The sequence below is a fragment of the Pseudopodoces humilis genome, chromosome 1 (assembly GCF_049639895.1).
Source record: "Pseudopodoces humilis isolate 2021_Gansu_Grassland_sample_001 chromosome 1, ASM4963989v1, whole genome shotgun sequence".
In the NCBI taxonomy this organism is placed as follows: domain Eukaryota; kingdom Metazoa; phylum Chordata; class Aves; order Passeriformes; family Paridae; genus Pseudopodoces; species Pseudopodoces humilis.
In genome coordinates this window covers 113,769,698-113,793,184 of record NC_142200.1, presented here as the reverse complement: position 1 = coordinate 113,793,184, position 23,487 = coordinate 113,769,698, and the positions used below count along the sequence as shown (strand labels likewise).

Below are 23,487 nucleotides of genomic sequence, written 5' to 3'. Positions count from 1 at the left end.
TAAATGCAATATAACTGTTTCCTTGCAATGTTTCCTTTGTTTCATTCAGTAGCAGTAATCATGGAGGTTATAGCCTTTGAGCTTAATGTTTTCAGCTGTTTATGAGCTTTACAAAACATTGAAGATCCTCTACCTTTCTCGGAAGGTCTTGGGACTCCACATAAATATGGTGATAATTAGGTCAATACATTAATCTGAAATAAGGACTGAGACTTCAAAACTTTGGAAGGAAATGCATAAAAAGAGCCCAAAACATCACAATGATAATAATGAAATTCATTACAGTAAAATGGCCAGTCTGCTTTTCTAAGATTTCCAGACCATCTGAGATATTGCTGAATCTTAGCAACTTAGCTAGCAACAGTCTGATGTAAGTGATACAAGCAGGATTAAAAAGCTTTTTTGGTTTCAAAGAATAGACTGGAACATCACCTGGAAAAGCAACTCTTTGGTAATACAAACCTACTGGTGATTTTCATTTACTACATATATTTTTAATGTGTATGATTCAGTTCTCCATTTCCTCATTAATTTTATATCCTTTGTCATGGACTGGCTGGTACCACTGTAAAGCAAAAAGAGAATCAGTTTTTCAGATTTTAACTGAAAGGCACCTAGTAATAAAATAAAATATATGAACATCTGGATCAAGAACATCTTGAACAGGAATTTAAAAATGGCTCACACAATGGAGCCATTAAATTACAGAATTACTGAACATTACACACATTACAGAAATGTTGCTTATATTTTGCTTTACTGACATGGTAAATTACCAGCCTTGTTCACTGTAACACACACTTTTCAATTATCTGTTCAGATTTATCAGCATAACTGGATTTATTACATACATGTAGACACCTGTTTTATAAAACCAACCAACTGTGCCAAAACGACCATGCTGGAATCCTCTGGATCTCATCCAAGAGGAAACACTTTGAAAGTGTCGCTGAACTGCCCTAAGAACCCTTCAGTTTTATAATGAGGATATCAGCAGCCAAAACAGAAAATAATTTATGATTCGCTAATCTCTGCATCAAAAAGACTAAAGAAAAAATACTATATTTTTATCTATCATTTGGCCATTATTACACATCATGAAGACCAAGACTAACAATTCTTTCCTTGTGAGAAGTGGTTTGTATCTTTGCTGTCAATCTAGTCCTCTTCTACAGGAACACTTAAGTTTTATTTATAACAGAGGAAAAAGTAAAACGCAAAAGGCTGAAAATGGAAAAAATCTCAAATTCTCATACAAATCCAAATAACACAAGGCTCTCCTGACAGAAAGGCTTTCTTTTCAACTGCCTGTTTCTAAGTACCATCCCAACATTACGAGGTATCTCCCACAGAGATACCCTTCCTTCGAGGGCCACTGCTGGAGGCCAAGGGGGACACCCTCTGTGACATCTCAAGTATCACTGGGCATCAGCGTGTTGGCAGCTGAACCGAGGCATTAATTACATCCCCAGACAAGAGGCTACAATCAATCAAAGGCACACTTCATGATTCACATTTGGTGTTGAAAAACCTTCTCTGTCAGGACTCTCGTGGGAGTAGTCAATGACAATAACCCCTGGGGGATTCCACACATGCCACACCACCAGATTAAAGGATGCTTCCAAAAGGTTTCTGTGACTCTGCCTACTAAGATATTTGTCTTGATCATTCCCTGCTTTGGTGCTGTTGTAAATGGGCTGGCCAGGATCCTTCCAAGTGCAACAGTCCAACAAAATTAAACAAAGTTCAAAAACTGAATTAAATTTGCTTTTACTTGTTCTTAAACCCTTCTGACAGATAAAGTTTTGATCTAGGTCATCTCTGTGAACAGATGACAATCCATCAGATAAATTTCAGGTCTTTTCCAGCTTTGAAGTTCAGTTACTCCAGGTCTACAGCCAAGCTCTCACACTAACCCAGAAATTCCTTAAGAAATTTTCAGTGATTAAGAAGGGTGTGCACATGCAGAGGAGTTAATATCATTGTCTCCTGGACAAACTATTAAAACAGCCCCTCTTCACATTTTAACTTTAAATACTTTACTCCTATGGTACCATCACCTGTTCCAAGTCAGAATTGTTCAGATAGAGGAAAAGAGGGAAATGCAGCCTCATTATGGTGTGGTGCACTGGCCTTTACCACATATTCCAAATTCTTCCGGTAATGTCAAAAAAGGATGCTAAGAATCCAGAAATTGTGTCAACAATGTTGTTACACTGAAGACTGAGCAAATGGATTTCTCTGTAGAAGTTCACGAGCATGGAAATATATTTCCATTCCTATTAAATACGAAGATGCTTTGTTTACTTAGTGCTGAACTGAACAATGAACCAATTCAGTCTCGGGGCAAGACTGATTTCCAGAGGTCTTGAAAAAAAACACTTCAGTGGACAAGTATTTTGAGGTCTCTGTGTATGGGTAGAGTAACCCCAAGCCCAGGAGAAGTTCAGAAGGAAGTGAAGACACCCCTGTGGTATAGTTATTGCAGACTGAGAAAAAAATGAGAGAAGTGGAAAAGATGATTTTGGATAAAATATTGTTGAAAGCAGGTGTAAGAAATCTCCTCTAAACAGTCCTAAAACAGGTTTAATGGTAGAGCTTTTTTTTTTTTAATTCCACCACATTAAGAAAATAAATCTCTCCTCCTCCTCTTTACTCAACATTTGTGAAGATTGTAAAGAGCAAATTTTGATACAAATAAACTGACCACTATAAAGAATGATTGTTACATATTAACCACTGAATAATCCACAGATAACAGTGACATATATCTAAAAATGATATGCTTCAACCTTAGGCAAATAAATTCAAACTTCCTTTTTTTCTTTTTTTTTACAGTGCTCAAAGAGGAAATCATTACCGATCTAGGTAAATATTTCAAAGTCCAGTTCAGTTAAGAACTTTACTTCAATTTTAGACTTCAATTTGCTTTTAGGCTAATTTATCTTATTTCCCTCCATTCTCTTCCCTAGCAAGCCTGTATATTAAAAGTTCATGTCCTTTTTTATACAATAATTAACTGAAAAATAGAAAAGAAAAAGAAAAAGAAAAAAAGAAAAAGAAAGAGAAAAAGAAAAAGTGAAAAAGGAGACCAATATGATGGTAAAAGAGAAAATATGAGCAGGCTGCTTCTCACTACAGAGATTGCTTTGGAAAGCTACCATACAAGAATGAAAGAGTACCATTATTAATAAATTTAGCAATGAATAATCACAGGTCTAAGAATTATCATTATCTGCTTGTGCTTGAGCTAATAAGTAGGAGTACAAAACATATCATTTTTGAATGGCACTGTCAAACAATTTAAAAATATTTTCACGTGACTCTTAAGAGTTTTGTGGAAACTGGAAATGGTAGGATTTTCTTGTCAAGATTTTTCCTCTGTTGTGTACACGGAGTAACTACACTTCAGTAGTTCTGCTGAATAATTTCAAACCTGGTGTTTGCTATAAAACTTTAACTGCAAATCTGTGAACTTCTGAAAACATAAGAAGAAATAAGAAAACTGAAATCAGATACTTAGCAACTCCAAGGAGACCTTTTCCTATCCCAACAACTGCACCTTACATGTCATCATAGTCACAATATAATTATTGTTCATTTTGCACTTTTACACATGGGGACTATGTCAGAAGCCAATAGCCCTCACTCCCAACCTGTTTTCTGACATTCATAATCCTTATAATGTAAGCTCCTAGGACTTCCTCAAGCATAGCATAGCAAAAATTACATTAATACCTATTAAACTAGGTAACTAAGTTCTGGTCACAACAAAGATTTTATACATTTTCATAGAAATTTATATATTTTCATAGAAAACAATTTTTATAAAACTGTCAAAAGTTCACTGACAACAGAATTCTGCAGTTTATTTTTTTTTCTTTTCATTAAGAAAATAATCTTTTGCAGTAAATAACAAGATAACACTGTATTAATCTGCGTTACTCAGTTTATTTACTAAGGGCTATTCAGCTGTTTGTTGTGAGATGAATCTGCATCCTCATGGCTATCCAAGACTCATGCAAAACCTTGACACCTAGGAATGGTAAATCCTAGAAAAAAGAAAACTGGAAAAAGCAGCAAGACATTGCCACATTTCCAACACCATCAGGGAAAGTTAACGTAATCATAGCAAGGTCAAATATGCTCATGGTTCAAGCCTAAATCAAACCTGCAATTTAAGCAGCCCTGATCTAGATGCGTGGAAAGGGTAATAAGTGAACACTGCTCCCTTTAACTGCTTAGAGCAAAAAGTATTATTGCATTCCCATTTTATCTCATTTGTAAATAAATCAGTCTCAAAAAAATTATCTCCATTTCAGCAAACTCAATTTGATTATCTTCCCAATACCAGTGAAAGCATTTTTGTCAGCTGCAACTGAAACGACTAAAATCCAAATACTAAAAACTTCAGTAAAAATTCAGGTTTTATATTCAATTACCTGGCAAGTATCTCAAGAGCAATAGTAGTCTATTTCTTGCTACAGGATGCAGAAAATGTACATCTACATAACACTATACAAAATCACACGTGCATAATTATTACTATATCTATCACAAAGCGCCTTTCAGATCACTGTAAATTTTTAATGAGGTAATGAAATTGCTTGTAGAAGTACCAACAGATGACATAATATACCATTACCCTACTGATGTATAATTTGAATGCTGTGCAACCAAAAGAGGTCTGTCATAACAATCCCACACAATACAGAATAGTCAAATGCTTTATTCTTCTTGTCAAACAATTAACTCCTTCTATTTTATTTCTGAAAATGAGCAAATAAATGTTTTTGCAAACTTGCAACAAAATGACCTGGAATTCAAATTTATACTGGACAAATTCATAGTTAACATCCATAACAATCCAAACAACTTCTGCTGTAGAATATAATAATTAATTTTGGGGGAAATTAATTATTAATTAATTTTAATTAATTTTGAGAAAAAATTAAAAATCACATGCCCAAATAGAAGATAGAGTCCCTGTAATGCTTGCATTGTATTTATTTTAGTCTTGTTTCCCTTGCATGAAACAGCTCAGTTTCAAAAGAAAACACCAGGAAACTTCTGAGCTTCAAGGACAAAAGCTGGAATCAGACGTAAAATCTAAAGCAGCATTTTAGTTTCAGAGCTTTTCAAGAACTGACTTTGCTCTGTGTTTTCCTTACAAGCTGCTAACCATGGGAAACACGGTTATTTTCAACTCTACTACTGCAGCAAACACCTCTGGTGATTCCCTCTGAGGTGCTGCTGCCACACTGGGATGGTGTCTCCATTTTCCCAAAAGTCATCCCCGACTCACCATCATCATCTTCCCAGGGGTGGCAGAGGTTGCCCCCTCTCAGCGCAGCCACCAGAGCTGCCTGTGGGCTCTGTGGGATTCCTCAAGAGCAGGAGGATTCCAGCAGCCCCTGCTCCCCAGCCCTCCTCACCAGGGATGAACTTCCCAGCTGCTCTGTGCACCAGGCACAGGAAGATCACAAAAGGATGCTCCACTTGCGGGAAAGACCTGGAGCACATCTCACCTTGGTTTCAGCCTGACCACCCAGGTGTACAGGAGACAAATCCAAGCCATATTCTAGCACCTAAGTCAAAAACACCCAGGTCGTGGTTCCACCACAAAGTGTAATCACATTGCTGCGGGAGGTAATCACCTCTTAACATAGGGACCCCATAAAAGTTATATAATGGGGACAAGAATCGTTTCATGAAAAAATTAAGAATAAGGGGGAATTTAAAATTAACCTGACTGAACACTAAAGAAATGCTGTGCTTTTATTCTTCCTTTCCTTAAACAAAATGGCTGTGGACATAAGGACCAGCACTATCAAGAAAAAACACCTCTTACATGATCGTGAGCAACAAAACTCTCTTGGCAGTATTTAACCAGTTCTAATCAGAAGATAAGAGTTTTAAAAAACCCACAAAATCAAAAACGAACTCGCTAAAAATGAAATTAAAAACCTACCTCAGGACCAACAGGAAGTAGTACCATCCCAGTGAAGTTCATGGTTACAGCTTTTAACTCAACTATGAACTTTCCCAATTATTTCCAGCACTGAGTAACATCCTGAACTTAGCAGCACTGATTTTCACTACTGGTTCCCTGCTGCAATGCTGTTTTCTAGCAGAGAAGGAATCTTCAAATCGGAAGTATAGCACATACACAGTGCAGACTTCAAACAAAGGACCATTGTCACAATGAGGAGCCTGTCATGAATAATCTTGTTATTGCAGTCATGAATGATCTGACTCATGGAGTGTCTGTAGCGATGTTTCAGGCTACAATCACTTGCTTTTACACAAAGCACACCTGGCTATTTCACACCCCTCCAGCAAAGAGATGCTTAGTAATGCTATTTGGTTTTATAAAAAGCCTCGAGACAGTACATCCAGAGTTAAGAGGAAATTATTTCTTCTATCATTATGTGTTTCTCTTCCCCTTCTTTGGGAAAGGGGGAGACATACCCCGCATGTTTTGCTTTACACATTAGGATAAAACACTTCAGATACTTCAGAATACAATCAGTGAAACCTCACACAGCCCTAAGCACCTGATACTCAACTCTGGATACTCAACCCAGCTGGGTGGGCAGCACACACGGGTCACCTCCATCGCCCAGGTACCCAGCAGAGCACCTGCCATGGCCATCCCTGTGACACTGTGGGCACTGAAACTCCTGCCTGTCCCAGCAAGGCACTGGGACACAGCCACTCACACAGGGGGAGGGAGGCTGCCCCGTGCCAAGGGATCTCACAGGCCCTCGGAACAATCCTGCTTAAAAAAACATGCTGGTGACACAGCGCTGCACAGGAACGAAGCTGGATGAGCCCTGCTGAGGTAACGTCAGGTTTTCAGGGTCCTACCAGCTTTGGAGGGAAAGTCATCATTCTCAAGGATTAATACTGGAAAGTAAACATCCAGTTACATAAATATTCACAGAAGGGGGAGAAAAAAAAATGGTGCAAGGAAGTCAAGCTACATCCTTTATAAACAAAAATTAATTGCAGAATTCAACTTACCAAACCTTTGCCAGCCCCAGGCAGCCTGGGCAGGCAGGAGTCCAAAATGTGATAAAATTATTATTAAAAAAAAATAAAAAAATTGAAACTTATGAGAATACACAAGTGTTTCTTAATAAGGCAAATTAAGTTTCTTTATGAGGATATTCCCAAGATGAACACACATTGTAACTTGGAATAGAGGGAATGTTTTGTTAAAGCATTATGTAGATGTGAAAGCTGATTTTACACAACTCAGTTTATCAGAGAAACATGTTGTATCTTGCTGTTAAAATATTATAGAGATAAAAGGATAATAATTGGAATATTTGCATATGATGTAGTACAAAGAAATAATGTATGTGAACAGACTATTTGTTGTCATATTAGCTTCAAGCAAATAAGGAAATAAGGGTTGATTTATTACTGTGTGTCTGGGGTTGTAGGATGGTAAAATTCTACTGAATGTAGTTTAAATAAAGGTCTAGAAAAGTAATGGAAAAAATCCTATCAATAATTCAGGACAAATTAATGGTACAACATGAGGTCTTTAAGTTTATTGATATAACAAATTTACTTTGTTTATTCATAGTATTTAAAGGACTGACTTCTAACTGGAATTTCTTACATCTTCACTTTAAAGAACTGTTGACATGTTGAGGGTTGCATACGGTACCCTTCATAAATAACAAACTAATTGAATCAGTTGTTCTGCAAATTTTGGCAGCACCTCTGCCTCAGGAGCCTGGCGCCCAGCCTGGGGTCCTGCTGCTTCACCCAGCCACATCTCCTGGTGCTTTTCAGTTTGACTTTTGACCCCACTGTTATCACTGTGACCCCTACCAGAATCTGACAACTCTGATTGTTATCTCCCAACCTCTACACTTCAATGAACTGAAGATGATTAGGCTCTCCCATTGCAATGCTGGCCCTCCTCAACTAAAACAATTTTCTTCCTGGTCTGGTGCCTCACTGCAGCAGGCAAGGTGAGCAAAGAGGAGAGGAGGAGGAAGGGGAAAATAAACTTTAGCATGCACAAACACATATGTGTACACACATATGCATAATTTGGTATATAAACACATACTTAAGTATATACGGTATACCTAAAATAAGGCTTACAAATATGGGATGCAAATATAACCAGAAAATAAAGGTGGAGCCCTGAATCCAGAGTCTCATCACTGCTTTAGCTAATGACTCCAATTTTTGCTCCCTTTTTGTTGAAGCTCACTGGTAAATCAAATTCAACAGCTTTGGTTTGATTCAGGAGGTTGGTTGCACCCAAAAGAAAGTCTGGTGACAATTCTCTCCGTAGCACCCGATGCCCACCAAGGGCAGCAGGAAAGGGTGTGCCCACTGCTGGGGTCAGTGCCAGGCAGCAAATGAAATGATACAGAAAAAAATATCATATATCCTTAGGTATATGCATAGTAGGATCATATCTAAGAGCACTTAAGAGATTCAAGAAATCACTTTTAAAATAATTTCAGCGGTTTTTTTTTTTTTTCAGAGATGGCAAGTAGATCAAAAGAGTGTTTATTTCAAGTGCTATAGCTAAGGCTCTACAATTCCATGTATAGATATCCCCTAGGGAAAGAATTCCCTTCCATAATTGAAACCAATCTACTGTAAACAGATCAGATTAAAACCAAAATGAGACATTCTCAATGAAGTATTAGACTGTCAGCATATTCCTTCATAATTCCATAGGTATTTTGGAATGACCATCCACAGATAAATAAAAGAAAAAGCAAACCTCAACTATGCATTCGTAACTATTTTCTCAATCCCTCCCAATAATAAAGCAATCTTCCATAAATGCCATGGAATTACAGCATTTTAGACCTCTCAAAAATAATGGGAATGTTTCTGGGAAATAATAATATTTGTGGATAATATTGGCAGGCTATTGCTGTTCATGTTTAACTTCAAAATGAAAAATTTCAAATTTTAAAACTTGTAGAAGCTTTGGTCTAAAGTTTCTTAATGTCATGCTACCAAGAAAAAACCTGTACACTCCAAAAAAAAATTGCTGACATAGTCTTAAATCCCAAAAAAGCAGCGAAAAATCCTGACCCTAAACTAAATAATAAATTTTCTAAAAATAAAATTATGATGAGATTTCCTAACTTAAGTCATTATTGGTGCTAAGATTTGCAGTGTATTATGATTATTAAGCAGAACACAATTTTATCTGAGTGTAAAAGTTTGGGACTTTCCTCATATGACCTTCCTGGCATACTGCCAAGGCTCAGCTCTTGATGACATTTAATCCGAACATAATCCCTGAAATCTCTGCGCCATTACTGGGTTGCATGGGAATGATTCCCCGACAACATACACAGAATTGTGCCGTAAATTTTATTTTCAGCTCATGGCTGCTCCCCTTCCTTACCAGCTGTTGCAAATTATTTGTTTGAATAAAACTAAATAAACGATACCTTTTATTTGCCATAGAACCACATGATACCTAACATAGAAAACAAGTCCAGCACTTCTCATTTCAGTTGGTTTTCTACTGATGACTGCCATATTTTTAAGGGAGTAAACTCCAAAAAACAAATGATGCTCAGCAGCTGATGAAAAGCCTGGGTAATGAGCTGCAGTGGCCCGAACAACCCCGTTGACTGCAAACAGGAGCAAGACCACACTGCAGCAGCGGGTTCCAGCTGAGGGTACTCACACTTGACTGCGGTCTGAACGAGCAACTGCCTTTACAAAGGAAGAATACACTTAAAAGAGCTTTTTTCATATTCCAAGATGCCTCTGATCTCTGAAGCCAACTGTCTTTTTGTCATGAATGCTGTGAAAAATCACAGTGTCCAAGATTTCCACATCTGTGATTTTTGGCACTTGCGCAAGGGTAGGAACTGAATAACTGATGTCTGAACAACACCAACAAAAATGAGGCAGCACAGAAATTTGTCCCACAGGAAAAGTGTAGAAAAGCCTCAAAATCACTGCAGCAAGGCAAGCATGGATCTCCCCTTTGTTTCCTGCGTGCTCGGGATTTCACAAGTATTTTTCTCCTGCATTCCCTGCAGGAAGGAGCTAGGCAGGCAAAGCAGCACTGACTTTAATCTTACTAATGCAGGTCCTAAAAGCAGTGAATCATACAGCAGTAAGAGCTCCAGTATGGGATGCAGAGACCTACCCATTGACCTGCATACTTAGTTCAGCAACAATCTAAGTGTCATTACAGTTCATGGGAGCTAACACCAGCCTGCCTACATTTGCTGTGGTCCAATTGCTGCCTTAAGCAATGATTGGCTCTTATTGAGATTTCTTGTTTACTGAGTGATCCCCAAATTCTCCCTTTCCTATGAAAAGTAAGTAAATAAGATGAACAAGAAAAATAATTATTCCCTGAAAAAAAAAGCGCATCAAATTATAACTGATAAAGCAGTTTTATGTTTTTTTAAACTCATTTTTCAGCAGAAAGCTTGTTTTGTTCAGTGGGTTTTTTTAACCTGTACATGAACCCCTTCTTAGAAACATCTTTCCTACACAGAGTTGACCAAGTTACCAAGGACCACAATTCTGCTGGAAAAGAGAAAGTCCTCTAAAGCACACATAAAAGTTTATTTCATTACTTCTAAGTTACTTTTAATGCTAACCTCTTTATACATGTAAACAAGTATCCTATTTCAAAGGTATTCCTTGAGGATGGGGTGCAGAGGATCTTTCAGTTCTCCTCTTTAAGAAAGCTAAACTCCAAGGAAAAATAGGAACTAGTCCTCCAGTCCTTTGATTCCTGAAACAGAGTAGGCTTGATCCAACCAAGAGCCACTTAAATCAATGGGGAGCTGTTAATGTTTGGTTCAGGCCATGTAAGAGTGAGAAATTGAGAAACATGTTTTCACCTGGCCTTCATCCAGGCACAATGCCACCACTAATGAACGGCTGCTATAACGAGACCTTTTGAAAGGGTCATATGTGAGATGAATTAACGAACACAATGCAAAGCTCATGTCCATCTCAAAGAGGGGCACAAAAATCACTGCAGTTTACCATAAATATGTTTAGGTGTTCTGCCTACTGCCAAAGGAATCCAACGACAGGGAAGGGCAAGATCTGTTTGCAGTGCAGTCCTCCCCTGGGAGATGCATTTCACGGCTTCCAGCCAAAGCCTCCAAAACGCCTCCAGGGTAGCAGTTGGGCTGGAGCTGCCCCATCACGCCCTTCCACTGCAGCCGGATTTGCCTATTTTTGCAGCTGGCACCACCAAAGGCTACAGAAACTTGTAGTCAGCACAATCTCTTCCAGACTGACTTTTCAGTCTCTTCAGCTAATGAATACGGAGAGGAGTGCACAGACTGGCAACAACAGTTAACAGAGTTTACACAGGAGACCCTGCACCTCTCGCGGCCTTTCTTTTTCCTAACAATTTCTGTGACTGTCACCATCATGGCTCTCACTAGCCTCAAACCTGCCCACCACACCAGTTTGTAAAAGCACCATTTCACCCAGCACTACCCCAACAAAATCCCTTTTGCTCAGTGTTTCTAATCCCCTTGATAACAGCGCTGTACACAGATTCTTACGATGAAGAAACCTACACTGGTTAGTCCAGTGACTCAGCAGTGGTTTCTTCCTTTGCTGCTCCAGTGGCACCAACAACAGGCTCAAGAGCTTAAATCTTGATGATAGATACAGGCTCACTATGCAGCTAATCCTGTCATTTTCAAGACAAAAACCCAAGTCTGTGCAGCCTGTAGCTGCTGTTGATGTATGTCCTACAAACATCACACCATGTACTACCTAAATGAAAAAATATTTGCAACAGTGGGTAAGAGGAAGACTATGGTTTTAATAATATCTCCATTTGCAACTGAAAATTCAGGCACTAAAAATGTAGTCAGAAGGAGAGCAATTAAGGTTTATAAAGAATATTTCATATAGAGGTGCACCTTATATAGACAATTTTTGGAAAAACACATTCAGCCAAAGCATCAGCAATGCTCTGAAATTCAATGATCCCTTACACAACAAAAAATTGCAGAGGGCTTCACAAACTAGAAATCCCACAGGGGAAAGTAAACATTCCCTATTTTCATGTAAAGTGCAACAAACAAAGCCTGAAGAGTGAATTATAGGTGTGAAATTAAAAAAAATCCGTGTGTGCGAGCAAATGTACAATCTGTATGTGCAATCATCATGACCCTGTGTGATAAGCAAATACATACATACCAGAACAGCAATTACTTATCTAACTTGCTGCTGTGGGCCTGTGACAACACTGGCTAAGTGAGCTACTGCTGTACCTGTGTGTGCAAATACGCTGCACGATGGAAGACCACTCTCTGGAAAGCTCACTCGGGTTCAGAGGGACTGGTTTTGTTGTGAACTGGCTTGACATAAAACTTGAGTTGTGCCCCTAACCTGACTCGTATTCAAAGACAAAAGATCTTATCACTATGGAAGTGTTGCTGTAAGCCTGAGCAGATGGCCCACAGGGAGAAGGAGGAGGTGGCTTGGTGTTTTTGTGGATAATAGCACCTAGCGATGCAATGAGAAAGCAAAAGTTTGTATTTCAGTATCTTTTGCAAATGCTAAGAGCGAGAGAGACTGGTCCTAGTGCATAAAATATATCAGAATCCAGAGGCTTGGGGAGAAAGGCAAAGCAAGTTCCAATCCACACCTTTACACCGTTTTCCCCTGCAAAACATGGTTACCTCTTCAATAATGCCTGTTGAGAACAGTCTCTCTCCCACGCCATCCTGCCACAGCTGTCATCTGGGAGTGTGCTAGTTGGCACGGACCAAAATCATGTCATGGAATGTGCTAGAAATTAAACAATATGGACAATCATAAGATACAAGTCCTGGCCCTGATTAATTTACCCATGCAGACAAAGAAGTGGTGAAGTAAAGTGGAAGTGGAGTTTTTTAAGCCCATGGCTGAAGTTAAAATACAAACATCAGAAACAGGGTGGCACAGCAGGACCAAAGATTAAGACTCCACAGTTTATCCCCGTAGCCACAACATGATCGTGTTAGCACCATAAGAAAGCAGGAAGCACAAATAACTTCTAAACACAAAGTCAAACTTTTCTCTGAAAATAAAGAGGCCAGAAGATGAGTGCTGCAATAGATATCAGGGTGCTGGCAAAGGCAAAGTGTGAAATGGATCCTTTCCAGTATTCAGTTTAGGAAGACAAACATTGTTTCACAAATTCACTGTAGCCCTGCTTATTTTCCAAGCTCCTTAACTCATGCCAAAGGGCCTGGACTTTCCGAACATCCTGTTCTGTTTCCTCCACTGCTAGTCTTAGTCCTCAGTACTAAATGTCTTTACTTCAGAGCCCCCTTTTCTATCATTTTATTCCAAACTCCTCCCTCTGTAGCTTTTGTGTTTTACCTCTGGGTAAGAGTAAAGACAAGCAAATTAATGAGAAATCTGAACAGCCCATTAAATTATACCTATTTTAAGAGTCCTTCTCAATAGGCATCTCAAGGAGCTGCATAAAAATAAAATTACATCAATCGCTTTTAAAACTAACAAGAAGCTTGCAGATGCTGGCATGCCTCAAAGCATAAAGATTGATGGTTAAATGAGTCCAGGATTCCCCAGAGTCTCAGAGTCCCATGAACACAGACCATTTTATCTGCCATTTGCTGGATGCAACAGCAGTCTGCTTGGATGTAAAGTTAAGGAATCTTCATGATGGCCTACTGGCAGGAAAAAATATTTCTGCCTGATGAGGGCAGGAAAACAGTTTTAGTTCATGAGTAGTAGCTGGCCATTTTGGGGATTTCCTATCTGACAAGCAGCAATGCCTCCTCCACCTCTCAAAGATGACAGAACACATTTCTGCTCCTGTCTTTGCTCCTCCAGAGCTGCAAGAAGTCCAAGGTACAGGTGGTCTCATGGCAATGACTACAGCAGCACAGGCTGGGGCAGAGACAGGAACATCACCTGTCACTCCATCTCATCACATCAGCTCCCAGACCTGCTGCTCTTGGGACCCCACTAACACCACAAGGAAGGGTACCAAGCACCTTGACATGTCTGAGGTACATCCTGGGCCCAGCTCATCTGCCCCTACAGACACAGCTCCTGGTTGCTGGAAAATGACGCAGGAGAAGCGTTTCTCTTGGTACAGAGCCACTGCTGCCTCAGAAGTGCCAGGAAACCTTTTGCTACTGGTGATGTGCGCACAAAACTTGTCCACTTGTCCTACCTGTTTCCAACTTCTTTGCCATAAGAATTCCTATCTTGCTTCCTTCCTGTTCCTTCCCACAGCAGTGTTTCAGGCTGAGACCAAAGCATGCAGGCAGAGTTACAAGAAATCAACTGATTTCCCTTAAATAACTGCATTTCTACACTTCATCTGTCATTTTGAGCAGTATACAGATAATCAGCAGGTCCTTACAGACACACACTACCCTTCCTTGAGACACTTCAGGACAAAAGAACCATGTGATGCCCTTGCAGCCTCTTCAAACAAGTAGTGTTGGAAGACAACTGTGGCCTGCAACCCCTAACAAACAGTAATGCGGCTTACACTACATTCAACCCTACCTTAAATTATGTATCTATTAACACACAAAAAGGGGGAGAAGGATCTAATAGCACAAATTAAAACTGCACAGGAAGCTGCAGTTTCAACACTGAAGTCAAAGCTGAGTGCCACCAAAACTTAAAGCTATTCCAATTACTTTGTGTGCAGCTGAGGTGATCAACAACACATCAGTATTGTAAAACTAATTAAATTAGAAAAAAAAAAATTGTTACGGGCTGCCAACATAGTGACTTTTGTGAAGAGTATGACTTTAGTAAGTTAGCAAAACCAGAGCTACCATCTTATGAGGGGGACATAGAATAACATCAAAGAAGAACAGGAGGTCCTGAAGGATACTGGAATCACATTTTGAAACCAGATAAAGAATATGTACACAAACTCAATCAAACAGACAAAGCTGATGCCATCAGTGAAGAAGGTCTGAACAGACAAGACCTTCAGCCTCACACTGCTCAAGTAAGGAACACTTTCCTTACTATCTGGCTTAGAAATCACTTGGATTCCACAGTGGCCATATAATGGCCAACAGGAAAGCAGGGAAACTATTTTAAGTAAGCATCACTAAAAATAAAATGGGAGATGCAATGGAAGCGGAAAAAAACAGGGGTCAGTGATAAATACAGCATAGAGATTTTTCTGTTTACAGTATTAAAGCTATTTATATTTGAAAGTTTTCATTTAGAGACATGGAGGGCTTCCACATTCATCAGTCTGGCATATATTAAACTACACAGTATTTATAGAAATACGTAAAGGCCAACAAAAATAATAAGAAAGACATTAAAATTACCTTCTTTCACAAGCTGGGGTTGTCAATTCACATTCACATGGAGTCACACACAAACAAAACATTTCCCAATATTACACTAACATGCATTTTGAATGGTCTACATGAAATCCTGCTCCAGCAAGAGGGCAAACCAAGAAAAAAATAGTGCAACAGTTTGACACAGTGTGACACAACACTCCCCAGAGACAAGCTCCTTCAGGTGAACTTGCTGTGTGGCCATGATTTCCTACGAAGCTGAACCAGGAAAGCAGCACAGCACCTGTGATGGAGACCATGGAGAACATATACAACATCAACTCTCAACAATCTAAAGGGCAGAACTGGAGAAGGCTTTGGGGACACCTCAGATCACCTTCCAGCACTTAAAGGGGTCCTACAAGAGATCTGGAGAAGGATTTTTTACAATGACATGCAGTATAAGGAGAAGGGTTTTAAACTGAAAGAAGGTAGGTGTAGTTTAGGAAGAAATCCTTTACTGTGAGGCTGGTGAGACACTGGAACAGGTTTCCCAGAGAAGCTATGGATGCCCCATCCCTGGAACTGTTCAAGGACATTTTGGATGAGGTTTTGAGCAACCTGGTCTAGTGAAAGACCCAACCCAAATCACTCTATGATTCTACAATTCTGTAACTGAAGAGGAAAGGATTCATGAGTATAGGATGACCACTGAAAGACTGATGATACGCTGGAGGAGAACTGCCAAATACCCTGCACAGTCCTTTCCAAAAATGTTGCATTTGGCTCTTCAGAAGCTAAGGCATTCAAAAGGAAAGTGCAAATCCTCCTGATCATCTCTGAAGCTCCTCACAAAACTGATGTTGTGCCTGGTTAAGAACAGGTCACGTTCACGAACCCATTTAGAAAGTGTGAGCTGAGATGAATGCTGCTTCTATAAACATGAATGATCTAACTTTAGTTTCAGAGTCAATTGACGGCTTTCTGCTAAAATTGATATCTGTTACTAACTTTGTTCATGTGTCACCACTGTTTAGTTTTATTAACCAGCTTTCCTCTGTACCAGCCCCTTCCTTATTGTATTTATCAAGGAACTATCTTATCACTCTCTGGGTGTCACTTTGCTAGCCTGTTCTGCTAAGATAAAGGCTCTCAGCAATGCTTTTCTTGCTGTTCCTGTTTTAGTTTAAATCATTCCTGAATTCAAAATCCAGAACAACACATGAAATTTCATTTTGCACATTTTTCTACACTAACTGCAAAGTTTCCATGTCTCCATCACCTTTACATTACACCCATTCCATAGATCTATAGATTCTAGATCTATAGATTCTAGATCCATATTTATCTTACCTGTTTAGGTCTGGAGATTTGTCTTGTTTTTACACATGTTTAAAGAACTTTAAAAAATATTTTCTCTACTTTTAAATTTTTGGGTTTCTTAGTCCAGCTCAAACCTTACCAACCACACAACCTTGTTTCCTTAATTTCACAGCCTGCCCTTCTGTGAGTTGGAGTGTTATTTATGACCCATGTTTGCTTATGCTTGTAGAATATTTAAATGGAAATAAGTAAATGCATGCTTATTACAAACTTACTTTGTATCACCAACTCTTGTACAATGTCATCCTACTCTGTGAAAACAAAATCCGATGGCACATCAACATCACAGTTCAGCAACATTTTAAAGAAGAAATCATATTCGCTGCCTGTCACAGCTTGCATCAAATATTGCCGATGTCCTAAGTTTCTAAGGGATTGCATCTACTGAGCCATTTACAGCTCTATTTCTACAAGCAAAATAAACATGTCCAAGAATGTTGAGGCCAACTGGCACAGAAAGGTGCCATGCTAATAAAGTCTATCACCCTCCAAAACAGGGTGGTTGCTTTCAAACTGCCTACTGGGAACAATCCCAAGATAACTTTCAAACCTTACCTGGGAATAGTTCAGGTGAGTTCCCGTAAGTATGCACCAAACTAGGCCAGAGACAGTCAACAGTAGATACATTTAATTTCCAGGTCCAGGGACTGCTTCTAGTCTCATTTAATTTACTAGTACAGACATGTCCATTGCATGAAGATTTTTTCATGCCTGCGTGACCCTGAGTTCCTCATGCCTCTTGGTACATCCTCATTAGCTTGTCATTCGCCCACCTTCCTTCTCGGAGACCAAGGTAATTCTACTAAAACCACACCAGCCACAGATTTTAGGAGAGTTTTCTCTGGCTGGATATATTAATCTTTGTTTTGTTCCAAAAGGGATTCTGACATCTTTGTCTCTAGTTTCTTCTCCAGGACTGTTTTTAGTTTTATCTTTCCATAGTGTTTCTTTGGTCTTGGAAAACAAAACACTGCTCTTTCCCCAGATAAACTCTGCTGACAGATGTGCCTTTCCACCTAAAGAAAATGAGTCTTCAGGCTCACACACTTGCATCTTTCTCATGCCACTAGGAAACCCCATTTTCATGGGGTTTGGGGTTTTTTTACTTCATTCCCTGGTGTTGCCCTACTACCTTACATTTGCTGTCCTCAGTTCTTTAATCACATCCTTCTTCCTTCTCAGCCTCAAATCTCTACTTATCTCCATCTTATCCTCCTTTTTTTTCTGGTGTCACTCTTCTTTCAGTCATCTGTTTCTCACTTTTTCCTGAGTTCTCCATCATAACACATCAGTCTTTCACTGGATTTCTCCACTGCCAATTAGTGCCAGCTTCTATGCTGTGATTACAGCAACACGCAAACACGTGGTCAGCTTCCTCAAAGACCTCTCCCCTTCCAACTGCTATTTTTATATACAGCTGTGCATTCAGATCACCTCAACTGCCTCTTCTACTCCCTCGTGGCTTTTGCTCCCTGCCTCTAGCTGCATCTAAACTACTTGGATATTCTCTCTCATGACTTCTGTCAGGTGACATTTCTATATAAAAATAGATCTATCAGGTAACACTGAAGAAAGTAAATCTCCTTCTGTTCCTGCATCCAGTCTTGGTGTCTCCTCTGCTATCCTTCATTCAGTCCTGCATCACTGCACATCCTTCCTTATCTCTGCCTTCAAGGAAAAATAAATAGCGCAGACAAAACGCATCCAGACTCTAAATTTTCATTAAATGCTGGCTTCCTCTGGCCACTGACTGAAAGGCAGTTACTTGCCTGAACTAAGCTCTCTTAGGTGCAACTAGTTGTGGTCAAAGACAGGAAATCTCCCCCATCTTCTTCAGCTATAAGTTTAATCCACTGAAAACTGCAAATTGGTCTTGCAAACACCAGGGGAAAAAAAAAAAGAAAAAAAAAAGAAAGAGTAATTACAATGTAGGGCAGGGATTCTTGTACATGAAGCTTTACTAGAACTTGAAGAAAAATGGATGCCTACCTAAGTGAAAGAAAATTAAAGAAGTAGTGAGAGGAATTTCATGTCAGAGATCACAAATGCAGTTTGAATAATCTTATTTTTCTGACACAAGGCTAGATACTAACAAATGGCTCCTCATGCTTATGAAACAGAAAAAAGAAGTTTACATGGACCTCATACAGAACATAGTATTTTGAACATAATACTCTGCAAAACTGGAAATGATTACAGAAGCATGTGGCTCAAAAGAAAATACAGTTCAAGGATTTAACAAGGATATCTTTCTGCTAATCAAAGTACAGACTCCAACCCAACTGATTATTCCCATCAAAGTATGAAATAACATTAAGGGCTCACACATCCTAAAACGCACTTTATTGTTTCTTCCCCTTTAAAGAACACAGATTTAATAGGACAAATATTAAGGAGAGAGCTTCAAAGAGCATGTGGATGTGTAGGAACAGAGTACCAAGAGAAGTGCCATCTCAAATCTTTTACTATATAAAAAAAACCAGCACTTTGTTTTCAGAATTGGAAGCTTATCAGTCTCACTTTCAGTTCAAGACTTTCCTGCATACCCAGGCATGCAAGAGAGGACAAGCAATGAACAGCAGGTAAGCCCTGTGCCCTTAATGCTTTGGTTTATCTCCAGAACTTAAAATCCAGCAATGCTACTAAATAAATAAGGCACACTGAGACACAAACAAAGAGCATGCCAAGTGTTTTCATCTGAACAAGTAACAAGGCATCAAATTTAATTGTCAATAAGTGGGAGGATTTTCAAAGATGCAAATGGACAGTAAATGCAGAGTTCAAAAGGTATTCAGGGTTGGCCTAAATGATCTAATTGCTGCTGTAAATCTACAGTTCCTGAAAACTATGAAGTCTCCTGCACTGTTGTTCAAGATTTTGGAACATGTATCCACTATAAACACTATACTAATTACAATTAATTACATTAATTTTCACCTATAATTTACACAAAGGTTCTCCTAAAATGAAGCAGGCCAAGAACACATCCAAACAAGTATTTCCTCTGCTAGGGCATAAAAGCATGCTGTGGTACCTGGCCTCTTGATTCTGGATCTTGCATAAAACCTGTTAAAACCTTTCTGTCAGATCACAGTTATCTGTGGCCTCTGTTACAAAGTACAATGCAGAGTCTGATCCATAGACCCTGTGAAAATAAAAAACAAACAAACAAACCACCCCAAACCAACCAACCAACCAAACAAACCACCACGCCACCCCTGAAATATTTTAGCTGGCTTTAAATTAGGGTAATTTTTACATTAATGATGCAGGCAAAGGTGCAGTCTCTGACCAGTGCTGCCACAAATATTTTTTAGAAAGATATATTAGAGTAAAACAAACAAGATGCATCAGAGCAAAAGCCTACAACATTAATTCCATACTTGACATAAAATGTATGGAGCTAAAACATAGCACAAGCCTTTCACAGTTCCTTCTAAAACTTCAGAAATCTTCCTCCAAATTCCCAGTGTTACTTTGACTTGCTTTGAAGACTAAATCTTTGCCAGAGGTGCTGTATAATTGTTTATGTCTCATCTAACCTGAAGTGGAAGCTGAGATTCAACAAATAAATATGCAAATATCTCCTAGTGATTTGTACTTGCTAAATATAATCCAAATGTTTATTGAGATCCTATTTAACAATTTCCCAATGGATGCATTTCTTGCAACAGATTAAATGACAATAGGATCAGAAAGCTAACAGTACAGGGCTAAGAAACAAAGTCATTCTGTTATGAAAAATATTGGAAATAGTGTGCTTAGCACAGAAATGTGACTGACTGGCTCAGTATTCAACTACTTGTCACGCATTTACATCAAGGAAAAACATTTTTCCCACCAGTGGAAGAGTTTAATTACATGGAGTGCGGGAAAAAGAAAAGAAAAATCTGCTGTGAAAGTCCTCTTTCACTGCTTTAGAGCAGTTATCTTAGAATATGTCAGCTGGACAAACCAAAAATACAAAAATAAGATTAAAGATAGTGTATCTTCACCTAGCAATTGGTAACTATGTGTTCCAGCCAGAGAAAACACTGGGAAAGCTACTGGAGGAGTTTTCCTTTGGCTCAGGGAACAGATGAGCAAGAGTTCTCCTAAGGCATTACTTACAAAGCCAAAAGCTGTTAAACTCAGTGGCGGCTAAAGCAAGTTACAACACAGTCTGCTCCAGACTGTGTGGACAGAGCCAAGCTGCAGTATAATAACATTTAGGGGAAAAAGGGAGCAAGCAGAGAAAACATACCTTATGGTTATATCCCAAGTCTGAACCAGATTCATGGAGCTCTCTCAAGCAAGTCAGAATATGGATGTAGAAATAGGCTTTTTGCTTGAAGAGTGCCCACCTACAGAAGCACAGGTTCTACACTGCTATTTTCTAGTCTTTATGCAACCAAGTTTTCAGTTCCCAACCAAGAGAGACACCTTATGCGGAAGACTATGCCACTTGCCATTGTCAAGGAAGACTTCTCCAGTCCAATAAATCACATCTTTCCTGACATGCATTCTCTCTCAATTAATCAAAATTTTTCTCTATGTCACTTTACCATCCCAAACATTTTGATAAAACCATTCTTACAGAACTGCTTTCTCTATGCCCCATTCCAATGTGAAATCTCTCACTTCATCTGTCCTTCCACATTTCTCCATGTCCATGGTTCATTTTCCTTTAGTTTCTCAGAATTTCTGTTAAACCACATAAAACGGTGCATAAAGACTAGAGGGAAGTTTACAAAGCCACTGAAGTGAAAAACAGGCTGGAATTCTGAATTAAGGACTGGTTTTTGGTCAGCTGCGCAGTTCTAGCTCATTACATAAGAATGAGTGTAAAATCATTCTGCAGCTTCAAATAACTCCTATTTGTGCAATTTCCACTTCATTTAAGAATTAGTTGGAGCATCTGTACTGGCAATTTAAGGAAGGCAGAAGAAGTTAAGAGGCTCTAAAAGGTTTTGATACAATGACTGCAATATTATCAGAACCAGCATTTAGGAACCTGGATAGGATTATTTTCTGTGAGGGTGGTGGGGCACTGGAACAGGTTGCCCAGAGAAGCTGTGGGTGTTCAAACCCTGGAAGTGCTCAAGGCCAGGCTGGTTGGGGTCTTGAGCCACCTGGTCAAGTGGAAGGTGTCCTTACTTAGGCAGGGGGTTTGGAACTAGATAACCTCTAAGGTCCCTTCCAACCCAAGCCATTCTATGATTTTATGATCCCATAAGAACAAGAAATTACCTTTTTCTCTTCTGTTATTATTTTATGTTCCTTTAATTATTTTATTTCAAGGAAGCAAGGAAAAATAAAATTTAAACATAATTATGAATTCTAGTACATTTTTACAGCAGTCCCGTGTTTAACCTCTGTCTCTTTCCATATGTGAAAGCTGCAACTACAACCAGCTTTTGGAAACAAAGTACATCAAATCCTCCCACGCAGAGCTGGAGCACACCAGGGTCAGCCTGCCATTTTCCCACTGAAGACAGGACTGGCAGAAAGAAGTGAGCACTCCCTGTCATTTTCACTTAGCTTTTGCTGCCAGCAAAGCAGGAGCTCCTCCTATAAATCGAAGTATTTTCCAATCAATTTGTTTTCAGAAATTGAATTTCGAGCCAGAAAAAGCACAAAATCCTGTATCTCAAGAAAATCAGAGCTGGTGAACATCTGCACTGGGGTTATTTACCTGGAAAACTTCATGGATTAGTACTGTCAATTTATTTTAAACCAGCTCTACACTGAAAATTTTACTGTCCTGTATGTCTTAACATTTTGCAAACTCACTCTGTATCTGGAAACTTAAGGCTCTCTGAATCAACCCCAAGCAGGGGGTGAGACTAATAGTGTCTACGGTTAGCATCTTAATATAAAGAAAACCAGAAATGTCAAAACTTGTCATAACTGCTCAATAGTATTCTCTCTCTGTTCTATACATCTACTACAACTGAAGGACTGTGACAAATTTTAACCTGACATCCTCAGAGTCAGCAAAAATTCAGTACTACTTTTCCTTTGTGACAGTCAGACATGGAAGGGAATACTTTCCTTAATTTCTGGGTGAACATTAGAGAAACCTACTTCTTTTCTGTGAGGTGAACATGCATTCAAGTTTCACTTCAGAACACACAATTTCCCTTCTGAAATTGTATTATTTTACCTTTACCTCTGTTTGTTCTTTTCTGTGATTATTAAATCAAAAAAGGATGATTGGTTTTTAAATTAATTTGTGAAAGGACAATGAAAGATGCTGATGCTAGAAGGATGGGAATGAGTTTCTAACAGATCAAAAGAGAGAGAGCACTAACGAGCAGATGTGTCCTGGAAGATTTTCTTAAATGCAAGCATGATGACTGTCTCAAGACTGATCCATTGCAAACAGGTCTGCCCATCATGGTACCAGAGAAGAGCTCTTACTGACTCTGAGCAGAAAGGGAAAACAGTAGTAAGGGAAAACAGCAGTAGGAGCTTCATTCAGTGGTTCACATTTGAAGAAAAAAATAAAGTGGGCTCCATTTAGTCCTTGTTCCCTCTGCAGATATAGGAGGAGCACAAAATTCAAGTGTTTGCCTCCCATTCTCCTGTCTGACAAGGACCATGAGAGCTTTCGTAGGAAGCCCACAGAGAACTCATGTCCTCCAAGGGTCAAACTCTGCTACCGCGCTTGACAGAGCAGCTGTCAAGATAAGAAATATTCCCTGCACACAATATTCTTTTGTACTACAAAGTGAAGCCCCAGTGGATGACATAAGATCATGGAATTAGAAACTAACCAGTAAGTGCAAGTCTATGGAGTCACTAGACTGTTCCCTTCAGTCCCTGAGTTGGGCTGGCATGGTTG

At 39.2% G+C, this 23,487-nt stretch overlaps 1 protein-coding gene across 8 annotated transcripts in view; it reads right to left on the bottom strand.

Annotated features, from left to right (window-relative positions):
• THRB (thyroid hormone receptor beta) overlaps window positions 1-23,487 on the bottom strand; it is a 157,094-nt gene that overhangs the window by 96,115 nt on the left and 37,492 nt on the right. The window contains exon 3 of one of the 8 annotated variants that reach the window (XM_014248394.2): window positions 12,684-12,792. The exons of the other annotated variants lie outside the window; for them this stretch is intronic. The gene's annotated coding sequence lies outside the window, so the exon portion shown is untranslated. The remainder of the gene's footprint in view (window positions 1-12,683; window positions 12,793-23,487) is intronic. 8 annotated transcript variants of the gene reach the window in all.